Source organism: Zea mays, chromosome 6, assembly GCF_902167145.1.
Source record: "Zea mays cultivar B73 chromosome 6, Zm-B73-REFERENCE-NAM-5.0, whole genome shotgun sequence".
Classification (NCBI taxonomy): Eukaryota; Viridiplantae; Streptophyta; class Magnoliopsida; order Poales; family Poaceae; genus Zea; species Zea mays.
In genome coordinates this window covers 83467018-83485952 of record NC_050101.1, presented here as the reverse complement: position 1 = coordinate 83485952, position 18935 = coordinate 83467018, and positions in this window count along the sequence as shown.

Below are 18935 nucleotides of genomic sequence, written 5' to 3'. Positions count from 1 at the left end.
GACTGACCTCTGCTTCAGGAGGTGCAGAACTGACGCTCCAATGTAGAGACATAGGTCAAGACATGCCAGAATGTGAGTTCTCTGCTCTGCCCTTTTTCACTCACCTTGGAAATTCAAGGCTGCTACTTGTAGTAATGAACACCCCATACCACCGGTGAATTGAATTGTGTTGCTTACAGGAACTCCAGGGTCTCAAGGAAGGACTTGACTCTGAAGTGGAACAGCTGAAATCGGTGCGCCCTCCCATTCTGTCGACTTCTATTCCTTTTTACCTTTGATCTGGTCTCTAGCAGGAGCAGCACACCATCCTGTCATTTTGCTCATAGGAAATGAAGGCGATTAGGTCTGCGGTACAGGAAGAGAAGGGCAATCTACCTGCACAAAATACGACTTTAGAGACAGTTAGTTTTGTGTGAAAAAAGATCTATGTGATTACGCTCTACTGAGCCATGCTGTCGTGCAAGAAACTGCAACGATTTTCTTGTTTTGTAGAACAATAACAATACAGAACAAGCTTGGCAGACACCAGGCCAAGCACTGAAGGTTGCAAGTGCATAGGTCCCTATTTCACACACACTCTCTCACCGCTTCTTTTCATACTTCTCCTTTGGATGTACCATTGTATGCTTTTCGTACGATACAAGTGCATAGATTCCTATTTCACACACACTCTCTCTCACCGCTTCTTTTCATACTTCTCCTTTGGATGTACCATTGTAATATTTAGTGTTACAGTGATATTATGCTACACGGATTTTGCATAACATAGTGATGTTTATTATCTCGTACCTATGTTTTACACTAAGATTTTACTTCCGTGGCAACGCACGGGCACACACCTAGTCTAATAAAAAAAGGCTTAGCGAATCAAATAAAGGTTTAAAGTTAAATTAAATTCTTGTCTCATGTTATTTCATTTACATTCTATACTTCAACAATGTTTTCTCTATGAACTCAAATGAAGTCTTCTAAGCGTAAAAAACCATATCCTCGGATGCTGCCAAGGCACCTTCCATGGATGTTGTCAAGACATCTTCGAAGGATCCTGATACAAGAAAACACTAAGGACCCAACTTACACTGACCATGTGTCCCTAAGGACATGGTCTCAAGGACTCCTAGATCATTAAGGCTAACCTAGTCACTACCATTTGTTTAAATGGATCAGACCTAGGGCCCTAGGCCTCCAGGGCTCTTTGGACTTCGAGGCACTCCTGGTCACTCGAGCCCTTAGACCTCGAAAGCCTTTGTGTTTGGAGCCCTCCTAGTCGATTGATGGATCCTAAGCCCATCATATGAAAATAGGGCTCCCAATGTAGATAATTATGGGAGTACATATAGACTAAGGTTCATAATTGGTCCTACTCGTGAGCAAGATACCCCTAGAAAGTAACATCTCCAACTCTACTCTAGACGACCTTGTAGTACTAGCAATTTGGATAAGACTCATGTCCATCATATTAAATATGATAGATGATATTGTGATTCAGTAAATGCATTGTTGCCATGATATAGACAAGAAGCATACTTAAGACCATTATTCAAAACGTGTCATCGCCCATGTAGCCATGCTTAAACACGCCAGCATACAAGCAATCATTTAAAGTACAAATTGTACACTAGTTACCAACCATATTGTACCAACTGGATTCTGGTAACCATTACTGTGACAAGTCATGCCCATCTCTATGACATATATGCTCATTAAGGGACCAGGGAGTACGACCTATATGCTCCAAAACGTGAAGTAGCCTACTAAGGTCAAGTTTCAGTTGACTATAAGTAAAACTAATTTACACAAAACATGCAATTCAAGACTTAGTCCATTGTTCAATTTGTAAATTGACATAGCTTGTCATTCTAGATGAAACTTTTAACTTAATAGTCTTCGTTGAAACATTAGTATATTAAACAACAGTGGGTTGAGGCAAAATCATGCTGAGACTTTAGGTCCAACCCATTTAAATTTAGAATAATTCTTATAAAATCTTAAAGGGCCACTCATGCAAGGTGTATGGTAAATCTTTAGTACCACCTTGGTAGCTGAGGTGGAGGAAACATAACTTAAATAGTTGGATATTCTCTATGATCTAGCAAGTGTTAGATGAGAGGTATAAGGAAGAACACATGCTCGCTCGCCGAGCCGAGCGTGGCATGGCGAAGGGCATGAGTGTATGACCTGCACATTAATGGTCCACCAAAATCGAGGTCCAACACTTGAGGTCCAACACTTGCGTGCATGTGGCTTTCTTTTTGTATTTTTCCGCTTAATCTATTGCACATTTTTTGACGCGGATTTTTGGGAACTTAATCTTATATGGATGAGTCCAAGCTTTGTGGGCACGGGAATTTCTTTTGTATTTTTGTTTTGCCGCTTCATCTGTTACAGATTTTTTTTGATGTGGATTTTTTGGGAATTTGATTTGTTACGTATTTTTGGCAACTTAATTTGTTATGAATTTTCAGTGCAGATTTTTAGGAATTATGGAACCAACTTGGTTTTGGGACGCCAAAACCTAGCATGGTTGCTCCCTATAATTACGTACGGGTGTTATCACAACAGAACACCAACACATCTATAGTTTTCTCTCTCCCTGCCTATTGTGTTGCCGCGCATAAGCTAATTCATTTCGATCATAGGCGTGCACCAATGAACGAAAGAGTCGATCCCTAGATTCGCCATACTCAGCAATCCTGCACCTGAAGGCTCGATTGCTTACTTGACTTGTCATCTTTGTCAACTTCATCACCACGACTCGCCTTTCTTGTCACACTGGCTTTTTATGTCGTCAGCAAGAATAAAACTGTGCTGAACTTTGACGTTGTCTTGTCTTATATAATCGTCATCAAGAAAGAAAGAAATGTAGAACCATCTTCCTTTAACCATGTCGTTCCTACTGCGGCTGATAATCTATTTAGACATGTTTTTGCTAAGCTAAGCAAGATTTAATTTTATGTCACATGATGCATATATTTAGATCTTATACATAGGCTCTGTTTGTCATCGTAATAGTGCTTTAATTTTAGATTAAACTATAGTTAAATGTACTATAATTTTTTCAACGGGTGATATTGTAGCAGGCATCTTGAGCCACTCGACACCGACGAGGCGAGCAGCAGCAATGGCAATGCCACGGCGTCAGTCAATGGCGGCAGCGGTTCCGCCGTGAACTTGGCGTTTTGTCACGACTCGCGAACTGTGCCTACATAGGCTGTTAAAATTAAATGCTCTCTGCCTATGCTTCGAAACGAGGGAAGAGTGCAACTATTATACTACTGCATGTAGCCGACGATGAGAGATCGCAAAGCTCGATCGATCCATCAGCTCCGTTTTTTATTTGTTATATTTAGTTCAAAAATAAATTAGTGAACGAAAAATATTTAAAAACGAAGGTAGTAGTTTTTTTGCCTTAAAGAAATGATGTGCTAATTGCTATCTTATGGTGTCGATCTTTGCTCGCGAAACCATCAGGTGCTTCCTTTTTTTGATCGCTTGATGCATGCGCTATCTATTGCGTGTATCCTCTACAATTGGTCATAAAGTGACTAGAATGGGCTTAACCTATGGAGCTCTCGTTCACACGACACTATATCTCTACTACTTATTAAGGCTGCAAGAGTAGTATGTCATTCCGTGTTCTGCCACCGTTCCCTGTTCTGCCATCATTCTCATTCTTTGTTCCCCACACAGCCCATTCTCATGTTCTGTCATTTTCATTCTTTGTTCTGTCTTTCTCGTTCTCCCCTCCCCGCAAAGCCTATTCTTATTCCCTCGTACAGCCCACGTCTAGCTAAAATTAAAAAAACACACATGTTCCCAAGAAGATTTGAACCCATGACCTCTCAAGCAAAGGCCAGGAGTAGCTATCGCTACACCACATGTGTGTTTATGTCTGCATATATGACAGGAAACACATCTACTACATCTCTCACCAAGCCCACTTGCTACCCTTGCATAATGTGTAGTAGTAGATAAGTATCACCGAGATTCTTGAATTATATTTTTGGATGGAGGTAATGTTATTTAAAGAAGACTTTGCATGCAATTTCTTTTGTTTGAATAATGTTTTATACTTAAATTCCTTTTTTGCATGCGTGACATTTATTCTTCGTAATATTTTTTCCATAGATGAGACTTGTGAGTCATTTTCATAAACTAACGCCAAGCATGAATCCATGTTTCTTACTTGAAATCCCGAACAAACATTATTAGCAGGAGGCACTCGCGTTGGCGTTGCTCATCAATGACAAGAAGAAGCTTGGCGACTGCCAGTTCGACCTCTAGAAGCAGTCCTACGTGGTCGCATGCGCCGCTGTGTACGACAAGCTTCGACGAAGCCGCCGCTTGGACGCGGTCCAGAGCAGCTGCACCGCATTGTCCATCGTTAAGCAGGGGGACCTCATGGTTGTCGCCAACGTCGACGACTCTCAGGTTGTTCTGGACACCGCATCCGACGACGACGCCATCACGCTGTCCAGCTCATCGTCCACCTAAAGCCCAACCTACCACGTAAGTCACTACTGACCGGACATGAATTCTTGTGCGCTGGGACGATGGTCGTTGCTGACGTTGTGTGAGTGTCCTCGAACATGATGTATGTAGTGGAGTAGCGCATCCGGTAGTGCAACGGCCAGGGGTACTACCTCGCTGATGAGCCCGCGGTGCACTTCGTTTGGCAGCCCAACCAAGAGTCATCGGTACTCGTCATGTCGGGCACGTTCGATGACTACTATATCGAGGACTGTGGCGTCATCTTGGTGCTGGAGGTAACACAGAGGAGGATCGACAACAGTGACCAGTTCGTCATTCTCGCCACCGTCAGGGTAGCTTTTGTGGCGGCCTGCCTTTAATTCTCTTCGCAAACACAAACACTTGCCTTTTTGTTTAAGCAAGAGCGTATGGTGGTGCGTGTCTGATGACTAACGATATACGAGGGAATATCTTCCGGCATGCGTGGAACATGCTCTCCAATGATGAGACCATACAAATCGTGGCATATATCAAAGTCTGCATGATACTGATGGTTGCAATGTAGTGGTGAAACAACTAGATTAAAATAACAAAATTTATGTATGGCTAGGATCACAAAATGATTATGAAATCTTTTCTCATAACAGTATAACACACATTTTGTATATAAGTTATCGTAGTGTACTGGTATTATATATTCCCGTTGCAACGTACAGGCACTAAGCTAGTAAAGGATTAAGGGTCGCAAGAAAGCCAACGCTAGTCCCTCGCCTCAAACTCTAATCCATAGATAGACACCAATCACCTAGACGTCGGAGTGACCGGAAGAGCTCTTCCCATCAGCCTCAGATCTCAACGCCCCAACAGGCACTGGGTCCGACCGTCGCTCCCTACAGGACATCGTTGAGGCGATGGTGGCGACTAAGTCTGGGCATATTACCCGCTACCCGATTGAAAGTCGCCTAGAGGGGGTGAATAGGCGGAAACTGAAATTTACAACTTTAAACACAACTACAAGCCGGGGTTAGCGTTAGAAATAAAACTGAGTCCGAAAGAGAGAGCGAAAACAAATCAACCAAACAAATGAAGTGAGTGACAAGGTGATTTGTTTTACCGAGGTTCGATTCTTGCAAACCTAGTCTCCGTTGAGGTGGTCACAAAGATCGGGTCTCTTTCAACCCTTTCCCTCTCTAAAGCGGTCACCTAGACCAAGTGAGCTTTATCCTTAATCAAACGGGTCACTTAGACCCCTACAAGGACCACCACAACTTGGTGTCTCTTGCTTTGATTACAAGTGTCGGCGTTTCGAGACCGAGGGGTCCCTGGACCGACGAGTGAAATGTCGCTGCGTGCCCCAGCCTAGATGGGTCGGCGCGAGACGGAGCGCGAAGGGGGGAAGAAGGCGGCCGGAGCGAGAGATAGAGAGGGGTGGAAATCCCGCGACCTTCGTGTTTGTCCTGCGCCCAGGTCGGGTGCGCTTGCAGTAGGGGGTTACAAGCGTCCACGCGGGAGGGGAGCGAGCGGCCTCACGCGAGCGCCTGTCCCGTCCTCTTCCCCGCGCGGCCGACCCTCTGTAAGAGGGCCCTGGTCCTTCCTTTTATAGGTGTAAGGAGAGGATCCAGGTGTACAATGGGGGGTGTAGCAGAGTGCTAACGTGTCTAGCGAAGGAGAGCTAGCGCCCTAAGTACATGCCATCGTGGCAGCCGGAGAGGTTTTGGCACCCGGTTCGTGTGGTGTCGTGGCCGTCGGAGGAGCGCTGGAGCCTGGCGGAAGGACAGCTGTCGGGGCTGTCGAGTCCTTGTTGACGTCCTCTTGCTCCGTAAGGGGGCTGGGAGCCGTCATCGTCATAGAGCGTGCGGGGCGCCATCATTACTTGTCTGGCGGAGCGAGCCAGATGGGACGCCGGTCTTGTTCCCCGTAGCCTGAGTCAGCTTGGGGTAGGGTAATGATGACGCCTCCTGTTGACGTGGTCGGTCCGTGCCCTAGGTTGGGCGATGTGGAAGCTCCTCCGAGGTCGAGGTCGAGTCTGTCTTTCGAGGCCGAGGTCGAGTCCGAGCCCCTGGGTCGGGCGAGGCGGAGACCGTCGGCGGAGGCCAGGGCTGAGTCCGAGCCCTGGGGTCGGGCGAAGCAGAGTTCGTCGTCTTCCGGGGCTGAGCCCGAGTCCGAGCCCTGGGTCGAGCGAGGCGGAGACCGTCGGCGGAGGCCAGGGCTGAGCCTGAGCCCTGGGGTCGGGCGAAGCGGAGTTCGTCGTCTTCCGGGGCTGAGTCCGAGTCCGAGCCCTGGGTCGGGTGGAGCGGAGTTCGCCGTCTTCCGGGGCTGAGCCCGAGTCCGAGCCCTGGGTCGGGCGGAGCGGAGTTCGTCGTCTTCCGGGGCTGAGCCCGAGTCCGAGCCCTGGGTCGGGCAGAGCGGAGTTTGCCGTCTTCCAGGGCTGAGCCCGAGTCCGAGCCCTGGGTCGGGCGGAGCGGAGTTTGTCATCTTCAGGGGCTGAGCCCGAGTCCGAGCCCTGGGTCGGGCGGAGCGGAGTTCGCTGTCTTCCGGGGCTGAGCCCGAGTCCGAGCCCTGGGTCGGGCGGAGCGGAGTTCACCGTCTTCCGGGGCTGAGCCCGAGTCCGAGCCCTAGGTCGGGCGAAGCGGAGTTTCCTATGGTGCCTGAGGCCGGGCCTGACTGCCTGTCAGCCTCACTCTGTCGAGTGGCACAACAGTCGGAGTGGCGCAGGCGGCGCTGTCCTTCTGTCGGGCCGGTCATTGGAGCGGCGAAGTGACTGCGGTCACTTCGGCTCTGTCGACTGGAGGACGCGCGTCAGGATAAAGGTGTCAGGCCACCTTTGCATTAAATGCCCCTGCGATTTGGTCAGTTGGCGTGGCGATTTGGCCAGAGTTGCTTCTTGGCAAAGACTGGGCCTCGGGCGAGCCGGAAGTATGATCGTCGCTGGAGGGGGGGCCTCGGGCGAGACGGAGATCCTCCGGGGTCGGCTGCCCTTTGCCCGAGGCTAGGCCCGGGCGAGGCGTGATCGAGTCCATCAAATGGACCGATCCCTGACTTAGTCGCACCCATCAGGCCTTTGCAGCTTTGTGTTGATGGGGGTTACCAGCTGAGAATTAGGAGTCTTGAGGGTACCCCTAATTATGGTCCCCGACAGTAGCCCCCGAGCCTCGAAGGGAGTGTTAACACTCGCTTGGAGGCTTTTGTCGCACTTTTTTGCAAGGGGACCAGCCTTTCTCGGTTGCGTTTTGTTCCGGTAGGTGCGCGCGAGCGCACCCGCCGGGTGTAGCCCCCGAGGCCTCGGAGGCGTGGTTTGACTCCTCCGAGGTCTTAATGCCTCGCACAATGCTTCGGCTGGTCTGGTCGTTCTCTCATGCGAGCTGGCCGTAGCCCGGGTGCACGGTCGGGTCCCAAGTTCTCGGGCTGGTATGTTGACGCTGTCAACGGTTTGGCCGGAGCCGGATTTGCGAGAGCAGCCCCCGAGCCTCCGCACAGGGCGAGAGGACGGTCAAGGACAGACTCGACTTTTTAACATACGCCCCTGCGTCGCCTTTCCGCGAGGAGGAGGGGAAAAAGCGCCATGTTGCCCTCGGAGGGCGCCGAACATGGTGTCTCCGGTGAGCTGTTGGCGGGTAATCCGAGTGGACGCCCGTGCCCCATTTGTTAGGGGTCGACTAGAGGCCCGGAGGCGCGCTCAAAAGTACCTGCGGGTGATCTGCCGGACCCGGTCCCCTATCGACGGGGTCCGAGGGCTCGATGCCTCCCTCTGATGGGATTCCGTTATAAGATCGTTCCCGCTGGTCTCGGAAATGTCCTAGGGTACCTCGGGAGCATAGCCCGAGCCTTGGTTATGTATCGAACGTACCCATGGTCATCCCTCGCTCTGTGTCTGAGGCGGCTGTGAACCCTTCGAGGGCCAGCCTACGAACCCCTGATCAGTAGTGGGCACGGAGCCCGAGTAGCCTGAGGCGGCCGTTGAACCCTTTCGAGGGGCCGGCCTTCGAACCTCTGACCAGTAGTGGGCGCAGAACCCACGCGCTCTGAGGCGGCTGTTGAACCCCTCCGAGGGGCCAGCCTTCGAACCTCTGATCAGTAGGGAGGCTCGGAGCCTGTTTCCTTCACGGAGAAGGATCCTTTTCGGGGTACCCCCCTTTCCCGGTCCCAGTTGTAAGAGAGAGAAAGAGAAAAAAGGAAAAGGATACAAAATCGAATGACGTGGCGTACCTCTTTTGACGCGGTCATTATGGCGAAGGCGAAGCGTCGCTCGCTTCCCCTGCCACAGGCGCCGCCTTTCTCGCCGCGGAGTTAATGCGACGGGGCGAGCGGTTCGTGGGGCAGCCGTTGCGCGTGCGCGAGCCATTCGAGGAACGGGACACGGGTGCGCCATCTTCACGCCGTGAGAGAGGGTTCTCTCACTGCCCTAGGATGGGACGTAAGCTTGGCTGACGACGTGACCGCTGCTCCCGCCCGCCTGCCACCGCCATTACTGCCGGCCCATTTTTGGCCGTATTGACCGTCGCGCCTGGCTGGCACTGCTGGGTCATACGCAGGGTCGCCTCGAGTCACGGTACTGGTTCCGCAGTCGAGGAGGCGTGGCAGTGGTGCGAGTGGCGGTGTAGTTGCTTGCACGTAGCGACCGGCGCGTCGGTTGCGTGACGCGTGGGTGTGGGCCCCCATGCTGGGTGCGTTGGAAGTCGGAGGGGTGCGCCCACTTGGCGTGGTTGCATGCCGCCTGCATGGCTGCCCGCCCCTTCGCCTGCTGGTCTGAGCGAAAGTGGAGGAATGCTCGTAACCGCTGGTCGGTTGCATGCACCGCGCGCAGCGGTTTGGCTTCTTCTGCTCTAGGCCAGCTTGCGCGACGCGTGGGAGCCAGCCCCCGCGCCGTAGGGGGAGGACCTTGGAGCGTGTTGGAGAAGACTCAGCCCACGACGGCTGGGGACGCAAGTAGGGAGAGTCGCCTTTAAAAGGAGGGTGACCCCCTTGAAAGGCGACCATGTCTTCGCGCTCCCTTATGCATCGTGTCTTTCCACCTTCCGAGCCCCCAGATGGGGGACACCCTGAGAGCACCTAGAGGGGGGGGGGTGAATAGGTGATCCTGTGAAACTTAAAAACTTAAGCCACAAAACTTGGTTAATCGTTAGCACAATAATTGCCAAGTGGCTAAAGAGGAATCCTCAACAAAACACAATAACCAACAAGGATCAATCACAGAGATGGCACGGTGGTTATCCCGTGGTTCGGCCAAGACCAACGCTTGCCTACTCCACGTTGTGGCGTCCCAACGGACGAGGGTTGCAATCAACCCCTCTCAAGCGGTCCAAAGACCCACTTGAATACCACGGTGTTTTGCTTGCTTTTTCTCAATCCCGTTTGCGAGGAATCTCCACAACTTGGAGCCTCTCGCCCTTACACTTGAAATTCACAAAGAACACGGAGCAAGGGAGGGATTAGCAACACACACAAGACACAAGAAACAGAGTGTCAACACGCACACAAGTCGCAACAAGAGCTCGCAACACAACTCAATGAGTTCACAACTCCACTAGAGCTCTATATGCTATCACAATGAAAAGAATGCGCGAAATCGATGTCTTGGTGCTTAGGAATGTTGTAGGAATGCTTGGTTTCCTCCTCCATGCGCCTAGGGGTCCCTTTTATAGCCCCAAGGCAGCTAGGAGCCGTTGAGAGCAATCCAGGAAGGCTGATCTTGCCTTCTGTCGACTGGCGCACTGGACAGTCCGGTGCACACCGGACACTGTCCGGTGCCCGATTTCTTTCCTTAAATGGCGAAGCCGACCGTTGGCAGACTTGAAGCCGTTGGCGCACCGGACATGTCCGGTGCACACCGGACAGTCTGGTGCCTCCTTCTAGCCGTTGGCTCGGCCACGTGGCCCACGCAGATCGCGCGGCCGACCATTGGCTCGGCCGACCGTTGGCTCACCGGACAGTCCGGTGCGCACCGGACAGTCCGGTGAATTATAGCCGTACGTCGCCGGTGAATTCCTGAGAGCGGCCATTTCGCTCGAGCCAGCCTGGCGCACCGGACACTGTCCGGTGCCCCCAGACTCAGCAGATTCTTGGCTGCTCGAGCCAAGACATTTCCAATTGGATTTTTCCTGTTTCCAGCACTTAGACACAACACATTAGTCCATAAAACAATGTACTAAGTCTGAGAAACATACCTTTATCCTTGATTTGTACTTTGTCCACCTTTTTACACTAGGGCACTTGTGTTGGACACTAAATCACCAAAATACTTAGAAATGGCCCAAGGGCACATTTCCCTTTCAATCTCCCCCTTTTTGGTGATTTATGCCAACACAACATAAAGCAAGTAGAACAAATACAAAATCAATTCAAATAAGAACTCAAATTGTTTTGATTCAAATTTGACATATATGGATCACTCTTTGCCACCACTTGGTTTGTTTTTGCAAATCAAACTCAAATTTCTATCTCTAAGTCAAACACACGTGTTAAGACATAAAGAGAGTCATTCCAAGAGAAATTGATTCAAGATTTCAAAAACTCCCCTTTTTCCCATAATCAACACTTCTCCCCACTAGAAACCAACTTTTGACACAGGAGACAATAAAAGAGTTTTGACAAACCAAAAGCTCTAATCTACTATTTTCAAAATTTCTCAAGTGGTAGTTGATCCATCTATCACTTTGGCCCTTTATTTTCTCCCCCTTTGGCATCAAGCACCAAAACGGGATCAATCTTGGCCCTTTAACCCCAATTGCCTCACCAAAATCTTCAACAAAGAGCAAATAGGCAATAAGAGGATAAAGATGAACTTGGAAAAGTTACTCTTTTCATCGGAGTGCAGTGGAAGTCTTGCATGGTCCAAGTCCACCTTTTCCCTTTCAATTCTCCTTGGAGACTAAAACAACCAACTCAAGTACATGGTTAGTCTCAAAGGGTCAAGTTGTAGCACAGCTCCCCCTAAATATGTGCATCACTTGCAACACGGACTTGTGAGGTCCAGGGAGTGTTTGTACAACTTGAGCACCACAATAAGCAACAGAATGCAGAATGAACATGATCAAAGGCATAAACACATGTATGCTACAATTCAATCCAAGTTCCGTGAATCTAGGACATTTAGCTCACTACGCAGCCTGTAAAAGGTCTTTTCATCTAAAGGCTTAGTGAAGATATCGGCTAGCTGGTTCTCGGTGCTAACATGAAACACTTCGATATCTCCCTTTTGCTGGTGGTCTCTCAAAAAGTGATGCCGGATGTCAATGTGCTTTGTGCGGCTGTGCTCAACAGGATTTTCCGCTATTCGGATAGCACTCTCATTATCACATAGGAGTGGGACTTTGCTCAGATTGTAGCCAAAGTCCCGGAGGGTTTGCCTCATCCAAAGTAGTTGTGCGCAACACTGTCCTGCGGCAACGTACTCGGCCTCAGCGGTGGATAGGGCAACAGAAGTTTGTTTCTTAGAATTCCATGACACCAAGGACCTTCCTAAGAATTGGCACGTCCCCGATGTACTCTTCCTATCGACCTTACATCCAGCATAGTCGGAATCTGAGTACCCAATCAAGTCAAAGTTAGACCCCTTTGGATACCAGATCCCGAAGCAAGGCGTAGCGACTAAATATCTAAGAATTCGCTTCACAGCCACTAAGTGACACTCCTTAGGCTCGGATTGAAATCTTGCACACATGCATACGCTAAGCATAATATCCGGTCTACTAGCACATAAATAAAGCAAAGAACCTATCATGGACCGGTATGCTTTTTGATCAACGGACTTACCTCCTTTGTTGAGGTCGGTGTGTCCGTCAGTTCCCATCGGTGTCTTTGCGGGCTTGGCGTCCTTCATCCCAAACCGCTTTAGCAAGTCTTGCGTGTACTTTGTTTGGGAGATGAAAGTGTCGTCCTTAAGTTGCTTCACTTGGAACCCAAGGAAGTAGTTCAACTCGCCCATCATCGACATCTCGAATTTCTGCGTCATATCCCTGCTAAACTCTTCACAAGACTTTTGATTAGTAGAACCAAATATTATGTCATCGACATAAATTTGGCACACAAAAAGATCACCATCGCAAGTCTTGGTAAAAAGAGTTGGATCGGCTTTCCCAACCTTGAAAGCATTAGAAATTAAAAAGTCTCTAAGGCATTCATACCATGCTCTTGGGGCTTGCTTAAGTCCATAGAGCGCCTTAGAGAGCTTACACACGTGGTCGGGGTACCGTTCATCCTCGAAGCTAGGGGGTTGCTCCACGTACACCTCCTCTTTGATCGGCCCGTTGAGGAAAGCGCTCTTCACATCCATTTGGTACAACCTGAAAGAATGGTGAGCGGCATATGCTAGCAAGATACGAATTGATTCTAGCCTAGCCACAGGAGCGAATGTCTCCTCAAAGTCCAAACCTGCGACTTGGGCATAACCTTTTGCCACAAGCCTAGCCTTGTTCCTTGTCACCACCCCGTGCTCGTCCTGTTTGTTGCGGAACACCCACTTGGTTCCCACAACATTTTGCTTGGGGCGAGGCACCAGTGTCCAAACTTCATTGCGCTTGAAATTGTTGAGTTCCTCCTGCATGGCCAACACCCAGTCCGGATCTAGCAAGGCCTCTTCTACCCTAAAAGGCTCAATAGAAGAGACAAAAGAGTAATGCTCACAAAAATTAACTAATCTTGAACGAGTAGTTACTCCCTTGCTAATATCACCCAATATCTGGTCGACGGGATGATCCCTTTGAATCGTCGCTCGAACTTGGGTTGGAGGTGCCTGAGGTGCTTCTTCCTCTTCAACTTGAACATCCTGTGCTCCCCCTTGATCATGCGCCTCCACTTGAGGTACCTGTTCGTCATCTTGGGTTGGGGGATGCACCATAGTTGAGGAAGACGGTTGATCTTGCTCCAAATGTTCCTGAGGCCGTACATCTCCAATCGCCATGGTGAGTATTGCAGCCGTTGGAACATCTTCTTCATCTACATCATCAAGATCAACAACTTGCTCTCTAGGAGAGCCATTAGTCTCATCAAATACAACGTCGCTAGAGACTTCAACCAAACCCGATGATTTGTTGAAGACCCTATACGCCTTTGTATTTGAATCATAACCTAATAAAAACCCTTCTACAGCTTTGGGAGCAAATTTGGAATTCCTACCTGAGAGCACCTAGAGGGGGGGTGAATAGGTGATCCTGTAAAACTTAAACTTATAGCCACAAAAACTTGTTAAGAGTTAGTGTAATAATGCCAAGTGGCTAGAGAAAGTCTTGCACAATACGATAACCACAAAAGATCAAACACAGAGAAGACACAGTGGTTTATCCCGTGGTTTGGCCAAGCACAAATACTCGCCTACTCCACGTTGTGGCGTCCCAACGGACGAGAGTTGCACTCAACTCCTCTCAAGTGATCCAATGATCAACTTGAATACCACAGTGTTATGCTTTTCTTTTCTTATCCCGTTTGCGAGGAATCTCCACAACTTGGAGCCTCTCGCCCTTACACTTTTGATGTTCACAAAGAATTACAGAGTAAGGAAGGGGATGAGCAACACACACAAGACTTCAAAAGATCAGAGCAACAGCACGCACACAAGTCGCAACAAGAGCTCACAACACAACCCAAAGAGTTCACAACTCCACAAGAGCTCTATATGCTATCACAATGAAACAAATGCGAGAGATCGATGTCTTGGTGCTTAGGAGTGTTGTAGGAATGCTTGGTGTTCTCCTCCATGCGCCTAGGGGTCCCTTTTATAGCCCCAAGGCAGCTAGGAGCCGTTGAGAACACATCTGGAAGGCTATCCTTGCCTTCTGTCGTTGGGCGCACCGGACAGTCCGGTGCACACCGGACACTGTCCGGTGCCCGATTTATTTCCATAAACAGCGCATCCGACCGTTGCTGTCTGTTGCAGATCCGGGCGCCGTTAGCGCACCGGACATGTCCGGTGCCCCATTCCGACCGTTGGCTCGGCCACGTGTCGCGCGGCCGACCGTTGGCCCGGCCGACCGTTGGCTCACCGGACAGTCCGGTGCACACCGGACAGTCCGGTGAATTTTAGCCGAAGTCGCCGGAGAAAAACCCGAGAGCGGCTGGTTTGCTCCGCGCTGGTCTGGCGCACCGGACACTGTCCGGTGCACACCGGACAGTCCGGTGCCCCAGCCCGAAGCAGCCCTCCACTCCTCTTCTTCTTCCTGTTTCTAACACTTAGACAAGAATATTAGTACACAAACCAATGTACTAAGGCTTAGAAACATACCTTAACTTGTGATTTGCACTTTGTTCATCCTTGGGCATATTTTCACATTTAAGCACTTGTGTTTGCACTCAATCACCAAAATACTTAGAAATGGCCCAAAGGCACATTTCCCTTTCAATCTCCCCCTTTTTGGTGATTTATGCCAACACAACATAAAGCAAGTGGAACAAGTGCAAAACTACTTCAAATAAAAACTTAACTTTGAGTTTTATTCAATTTTGGCATATATGGATCATTCTTTGCCACCACTTGGTTTGTTTTTGCAAATCAAACTCAAATCTCTATCTCTAAGTCAAACACACATGTTGAAGCATAAAGAGAGTCATTCCAAAGAAATTTGACCACGGATTTCAAAAACTCCCCCTTTTTCCCATAATCAACATTTCTCCCCACAAGAAGCCAACTTTTGACAAAAGAGACAATACAAGAGTTTTGACAAACCAAAAGCTCTATTATACTTTTTCAAAATTTCTCAAGTGGTAGCTGATCCATTTATTGCTTTGGCCTTTATTTTCTCCCCCTTTGGCATCAAGCACCAAAACAGGATCAATCTTGGCCCTGGAACCCCATTGCCTCACCAAAATTTTCAATTAAGAGCAAATGGCAATAAGAGTTCATGAGATGAACTTGGAAGTAATTGCCCTCTCATCGGAGTGCAGTGGAAGTCTTTCATGGTCCAAGTCCACCTTTTCCCTTTCAATTCTCCTTCGAGACTAGATCAAGCAAACTCAAGCATATGGTTAGTCTCAAAGGGTCAAGTTGTAACACATCTCCCCCTAAACATGTGCATCACTTTGCAATGGACTTGTGAGGTCCAGGGAGTGTTTGTACAACTTGAGCACCACAATAAGCAACAAAAAGCAGAATGAACATGATCAAGGGCATAAACACATGTATGCTACAATTCAATCCAAGTTCCGCGAATCTAAGACATTTAGCTCACTACGCAGCCTGCAAAAGGTCTTCTCATCTAGAGGCTTGGTAAAGATATCGGCTAGCTGGTTCTCGGTGCTAACATGAAACACTTCGATATCTCCCTTTTGCTGGTGGTCTCTCAAAAAGTGATGCCGGATGTCTATGTGCTTTGTGCGGCTGTGTTCAACAGGATTTTCCGCCATGCGGATAGCACTCTCATTATCACATAGGAGTGGGACTTTGCTCAGATTGTAGCCAAAGTCCCTGAGGGTTTGCCTCATCCAAAGTAGTTGCGCGCAACACTGTCCTGCGGCAACATACTCGGCCTCAGCGGTGGATAGGGCAACGGAGGTTTGTTTCTTAGAGTTCCATGACACCAGGGACCTTCCTAAGAATTGGCACGTCCCCGATGTGCTCTTCCTATCGACCTTACATCCAGCATAGTCGGAATCTGAGTATCCAACTAAGTCAAAGGTAGACCCCTTTGGATACCAGAGCCCGAAGCAAGGCGTAGCAACCAAATATCTAAGAATTCGCTTCACCGTCACTAAGTGACACTCCTTAGGATCGGATTGAAATCTAGCACACATGCATACGCTAAGCATAATGTCCGGTCTACTAGCACATAAATAAAGCAAAGAACCTATCATTGACCGGTATGCTTTTTGATCAACGGACTTACCTCCTTTGTTGAGGTCGGTGTGTCCGTCGGTTCCCATCGGCGTCTTTGCGGGCTTGGCGTCCTTCATCCCAAACCGCTTTAGTAGATCTTGCGTGTACTTCGTTTGGGAGATGAAGGTGCCGTCCTTGAGTTGCTTCACTTGGAACCCAAGGAAGTAGTTCAACTCGCCCATCATCGACATCTCGAATTTCTGCGTCATCACCCTACTAAACTCTTCACAAGACTTTTGGTTAGTTGAACCAAATATTATGTCGTCGACATAAATTTGGCACACAAACAAATCACCATCACATGTCTTTGTAAAAAGAGTTGGATCGGCTTTCCCAACCTTGAAAGCATTAACAATTAAGAAATCTCGAAGGCATTCATACCATGCTCTTGGGGCTTGCTTAAGTCCATAGAGCGCCTTAGAGAGCTTACACACATGGTCGGGGTACCGTTCATCCTCGAAGCCAGGGGGTTGCTCCACGTACACCTCCTCCTTGATTGGCCCGTTGAGGAAAGCGCTCTTCACATCCATTTGGAACAACCTGAAAGAATGGTGAGCGGCATATGCTAGCAAGATACGAATTGATTCTAGCCTAGCCACAGGAGCAAAAGTCTCCTCGAAATCCAAACCTGCGACTTGGGCATAACCTTTTGTCACAAGTCGAGCCTTGTTTCTCGTCACCACCCCGTGCTCGTCCTGTTTGTTGCGGAACACCCACTTGGTTCCCACAACATTTTGCTTGGGACGAGGCACCAGTGACCAAACTTCATTGCGCTTGAAGTTGTTTAGCTCCTCTTGCATGGCCAACACCCAGTCCGGATCTAGCAAGGCCTCTTCTACCCTGAAAGGCTCAATAGAAGAGACAAAAGAGTAATGTTCACAAAAATTAACTAATCGAGACCGAGTAGTTACTCCCTTGCTAATGTCACCCAGAATTTGGTCGACGGGATGATCCCTTTGGATCGTCGCTCGAACTTGGGTTGGAGGTGCCGGTTGCGCTTCTTCCTCCATCACGTGATCATCTTGTGCTCCCCCTTGATCACACGCCTCCTTTTGATGAACCTGTTCATTGTCTTGAGTCGGGGGATGCACCATAATTGAGGAAGAGGGTTGATCTTGCTCATCTTGTTCCTGTGGCCGCACTTCTCCAATCGCCATGGTGCGTATGGCGGCCGTTGGAACGTCTTCTTCATCTGCATCATCACAATCAACAACTTGCTCTCTTGGAGAGCCATTAGTCTCATCAAATACAACGTCGCTAGAGACTTCAACCAAACCCGATGATTTGTTGAAGACTCTATACGCCTTTGTATTTGAGTCATAACCTAATAAAAACCCTTCTACAGCTTTGGGAGCAAACTTAGAATTTCTACCCTTCTTCACTAGAATGTAGCATTTACTCCCAAATACACGAAAGTACGATACATTGGGTTTGTTACCGGTTAGTAGCTCATACGACGTCTTCTTGAGGAGGCGATGAAGGTAGACCCTGTTGATGGCGTGGCAAGCAGTGTTAATGGCTTCCGTCCAAAAGCACTCGGGGGTCTTGAACTCTCCTAGCATCGTCCTCGCCATATCGATGAGCGTCCTGTTCTTCCTCTCTACCACACCATTTTGCTGTGGTGTGTAGGGAGCGGAGAACTCGTGCTTGATCCCTTCCTCTTCAAGGAACTCCTCCACTTGAAGGTTCTTGAACTCGGATCCGTTGTCGCTCCTTATCTTCTTCACTTTGAGCTCAAACTCATTTTGAGCTCTCCTGAGGAAGCGTTTGAGGGTCCCTTGGGTTTCGGACTTTTCCTGCAAAAAGAACACCCAAGTGAAGCGGGAAAAGTCATCAACAATAACTAAACCATACTTACTTCCTCCTATGCTCAGATAGGCGACGGGTCCAAAAAGGTCCATATGCAGCATCTCCAAGGGTCTTGATGTCGTCATCACATTTTTGGTGTGATGAGAGCCTCCCACCTGTTTCCCTGCTTGACAAGCTGCACAAGGTCTATCTTTTTCGAATTGAACATTAGTTAGACCTATCACGTGTTCTCCCTTTAGAAGCTTGTGAAGGTTCTTCATCCCCACATGTGCTAAGCGGCGATGCCACAGCCAGCCCATGCTAGTCTTAGCTATTAAGCATGCATCTAGACCGACCTCTTCTTTTGCAAAATCAACTAAATAAAGTTTGTCGTCTAATACACCCTTAAAAGCTAGTGAACCATCACTTCTTCTAAAGACAGACACATCTACATTTGTAAATAGACAGTTATATCCCATATTGCATAATTGACTCACAGATAGCAGATTATATCCAAGAGACTCAACTAAAAACACATTAGATATGGAGTGCTCATTAGAAATTGCAATTTTACCTAAACCTTTTACCTTGCCTTGATTCCCATCACCGAATATAATTGAATCTTGGGAATCTTTATTCTTGACGTAGGAGGTGAACATCTTCTTCTCCCCCGTCATATGGTTTGTGCATCCGCTGTCGATAATCCAGCTTGAACCCCCGGATGCATAAACCTGCAAGGCAAATTTAGGCTTGGGACTTAGGTACCCAACTCTTGTTGGGTCCTACAAGGTTAGTCACAATTTCCTTAGGGACCCAAATGCAAGTTTTATCACTTTTGCATTTTGCCCCTAACTTCCTAGCAATTACTTTTCTA